This window comes from Jaculus jaculus, chromosome 5 (assembly GCF_020740685.1).
Source record: "Jaculus jaculus isolate mJacJac1 chromosome 5, mJacJac1.mat.Y.cur, whole genome shotgun sequence".
Lineage (NCBI taxonomy): Eukaryota > Metazoa > Chordata > Mammalia > Rodentia > Dipodidae > Jaculus > Jaculus jaculus.
The window spans coordinates 128,145,160-128,149,476 of NC_059106.1; the positions used below are offsets into that span (position 1 = coordinate 128,145,160).

The 4,317-nt window shown below is 38.8% G+C and overlaps 1 pseudogene; it reads left to right on the plus strand.

The window, feature by feature from the left end:
• Positions 1–3,141: 3,141 nt before the first annotated feature.
• On the plus strand, positions 3,142–3,859 carry LOC123460883 (annotated as a pseudogene).
• Positions 3,860–4,317: the final 458 nt, after the last annotated feature.

Below are 4,317 nucleotides of genomic sequence, written 5' to 3' on the forward strand. Positions count from 1 at the left end.
GTCTTGGTCACAAGCTGACTTGGAACCCTCAACAGACCAGAAATCTTAACCTCCTAGTTGACAGGATTAAGAGTGTGGGGCACCATACACCCTAAGAGACAGCAACTTTGTTAGATGATCTGGTTGTTATAATACCTATTCTTGTATAAACACTCTGCTGTTTTTCATTGAATGTATACATTGTTTAATTAAATTTTAGAATCTGCCTGTATTTTGTTCCATTCAGCCGTCTTGAATAATCTCATAGTAGGCAAACCCAATACCTAGGGTCACTTTTGTAGATTCCCTGAGAGTCTTCAGAGCCATACCTAGCATCTTTAGCTCCTATCCTGAAGATATATAACATCAGATTGATTGATATATCTAATAATATTGCAACTAGAAAATCCAAGTATTAAATTAATCCAAGATGCAAAAATATATACATTATAACACAAGAAACACCAAAAATCAAGACAACATAAATCCACCAAAAAGTATTAATGTATCAGAAATGACCTCCAGTGAGAATGAGTTAGAAAAAATGCCTGAGAAAAATTTCAAAAGAATGATTATAAATATGCTCAAAGAAGTCAAAGAGAAAATTAAAGGAATGAAAGAAGAAATCAAAGGAATCAAAGAAGACACAGGAAACCAATTTAATGAAATAAAGAGGTCAATACAAGGCATAAATAAGGAAATAGAAATAATAAAGAAAAACCAGTCAGAATTACTAGCAATGAAGAACACAGTTAATGAAATGAAAAAACTCCGTAGAAAATCTCACCAGAAGAATGGGTGGGGCTGGAGAGATGGCTTAGCGGTTAAGCGCTTGCCTGTAAAGCCTAAGGACCCCGGTTCGAGGCTCGGTTCCCCAGGTCCCACGTTAGCCAGATGCACAAGGGGGCGCACGCGTGTGGAGTTCGTTTGCAGAGGCTGGAAGCCCTGGCACGCCCATTCTCTCTCTCTCCCTCTATCTATCTTTCTCTCTGTGTCTGTCGCTCTCAAATAAATAAATAAATTTTAAAAAATAAATTAATTAATTAAAAAAAAAAAAGAAGGGGTGAAGAAAAGGACAGAATATCTAAGCTAAAAGACCAGGTGGCAGATCTAATACAGTCCAACAAAGAGAAAGACAAACTAATAGGAAAGTATGAATGGGAATATCAAGATATTCAGGACACTATGAAAAGATCAAACATAAGAATTCAGGGTCTAGTAGAAGAAGAATTCCACTCCAAAGGCATAGTAGGCATTTTCGACAAAATCACAGAAAAAATCTTCCCCCAAATTGGGAAAGAGATGCCAATGCAGATAGAAGAATCCTTTAGAACACCAACCACACAAAACCTGGAAATAAACTCTCCTTGTCATATTACAATTAAACTACCAAACATAGAAACCAAAGAAAACATATTGAAAGCAGTTAGAAAAATCAAGTTACCTACAAAGGCAAGCCCATCAGAATTACAAAAGAGTACTCAACACAAACTTTAAAAGTCAGAAGGGGGCTGGAGAGATGGCTTAACAGTTAAGCGCTTGCCTATGAAAGCCTAAGGACCCCGGTTCGAGGCTTGACTCCCCAGGACCCACATTAGGCAGATGCACAAGGGGGCACATGCGTCTGGAGTTCGTTTGCAGTGGCTGGAAGCCCTGGCACACCCATTCTCTCTCTCTCTCTCTCTGCCTCTTTCTCTGTCTGTCGCTCTCAAATAAATAAATAAAAATAACAAAAAAAATAAATTAAAAAAAAAGCCAGAAGTTACTTTTTTCTGCAAAGCTATCCATTCAAATACATGGAGAAATAAGGACATTCCACAACAAAAGCAGGCTAAAGGAATATTTGAAGACAAAACCAGCTCTACAGAAAATACTTGAAAGACTCCTCCATGCTGAAGAGAAAGAAAAGCCCACATATAAGGAACCTAGAAAAAACAAACAATACTCAAATACTAGTTAACATAAGAGAACAAAGGTAAAACCAGAACTTCAAAAAAAATGGCAAAAATAAACACACACCTTTCAATAATATCTCTTAATATAAATAGCCTCAATACCCAAACCAAAAGATGTACGTTTGCAGACTGAGTTAAAAAGCAGGATCCTTCAAATTGTTGCCTCCAAGAAACTCACCTTTCTAAAAAGGATGGGCACTATCTTAGGGTGAAAGGTTGGAAAACGGTGTTTCAAGCAAATGGGCCTAGAAAACATGCAGGGGTTGCTATCCTAATATATGACAAGGTAGACTTCAGTCCAACATTAGTTAGGAAAGATAAGGAAGGTAACTTTATATTAATTAAAGACACACTCCAACAGGAGGACATTACAATCCTAAACATGTGGGCTCCCAACTTCATCAAGCAAATGCTATTAGCAGTAAGGTCACAGATAACAATAAACACAGTGGTAGTGGGGGACTTCAACACCTCATTCTCATCAATTGACAGGTCATCCCAGCAAAAAATAAACAGAGAGGCATCTGAATTAAATGAGGTCATAGAACAAATGGACCTAATAGATATATACAGGACATTTCATCCAAATGCTGCAGAATATATATTCTTTTCAGCAGCACATGGAACATTCTCTAAAATAGACCATATATTAGGACAAGAAGCAAATGTTAACAAATACAGGAAAATTGAAATAATTCCTTGCATTCTATCTGACCACAGTGGAATCAAACTACAAATTAAGCCGGGCATGGTGGCACATGCCTTTAATCCCAGCACTTGGGAGGTAGAGGTAGGAGGATTGCTGTGAGTTCAAGACTACCCTGAGACTACCGAGTGAATTCCAGGTCAGCCTGGACTACAGTGAGTCCCTACTTTGAGAAAAGAAAAAGAAAAAAAAAAAAAAACAAACAAAGTAAACTACAAATCAATAGCAAAGAAAAGCTATAGAGCATACACAAAATCATGGAAACTAAACAATACACTACTAAATGATGAATGGGTCAATGAATAAATCAAGAAGGAAATTTAAAAATTCATAAAGTCAAATGATAATGAGAACACAACATACCCAAACCTTTGAGACAAAATGAAGGCAGTCTTAAGAGGAAAATTTATAGCTTTAAGTGCCTATATTAAGAAATTAGGGACCTCGGGAGCGGCTGTGGAGCCACCGCCCACACTTTGTCTCGCAGGAGGCGGGTTCCGCATGAAATAAATCAGAATGAGTTATACAGAAAAGCCCGATGAAATAACAAAAGATGAGTGGATGGAAAAACTCAATAACTTACATGTGCAACGAGCAGACATGAACCGTCTCATCATGAACTAACTACCTGGTCACAGAGGGCTTTAAGGAAGCAGCAGAAAAGTTTCGAATGGAATCTGGTATTGAACCAAGTGTGGATCTAGAAATGCTGGATGAGCGGATCAAGATTCGGGAGATGATTCTGAAGGGTCAGATTCAGGAGGCCATCGCCCTGATCAACACCTCCACCCAGAGCTCCTGGACACAAATCGGTACCTCTACTTCCACCTGCAGCAACAGCACTTGATTGAACTCATCCGCCAGTGTGAGACTGAGACAGCATTGGAGTTTGCCCATTCGCAGCTGGCAGAGCAGGGTGAGGAAAGCAGAGAGTGCCTCACAGAGATGGAGCGCACACTGGCCTTGCTAGCCTTTGACAAAGTCCTGAGGAATCGCCCTTTGGAGATCTCCTTCACATGATGCAAAGGCAAAAGGTGTGGAGTGAAGCTAACCGAGCTGTTCTAGATTATGAAAATCGTGAGTCCACACCCAAGCTGGCAAAATTACTGAAACTGCTACTTTGGGCTCAGAATGAACTGGACCAGAAGAAAGTAAAATATCCCAAAATGACAGATCTCAGCAAAGGTGTGATTGAGGAGTCCAAGTAGAGCCTGTGTAGACCCAGCACACAGGACTCACCTCCCCTCAGGCTGCCACTGACAGATTCACTGCAATACAGAACATTTTCCCCTGTATTTTTCTTTAAACTCTCATCATTTTAAAAGGATGGTATGTTTTCCTTCTTTTCTTAAGTCTTGTCAGGATTTCATCTTCAAGTTCCTTTCTCTCTCTTTCCCTTATTCTCTCCCTTCTTCCCCCCCCCCCCCCGGAAAGACTATATAAATTTGTAAATCCTAATGCAAAGATGAAAAAAAAAAAAAGAAATTAGAAAGGTCTCAAGTAAATGACATAATGCTTCACCTTAAAGCCTTGGAAAAAGAAGAGCAAGGCAAACCAAAACTCAGTAGACAGGAAGAAATAATAAAGATTAGGGCAGATATTAATAAACTACAAACCAAAAAATAATCCAAAGAATCAATGAAATGGAGTTGTTTCTTTGAAAGGATAAGTAAGATT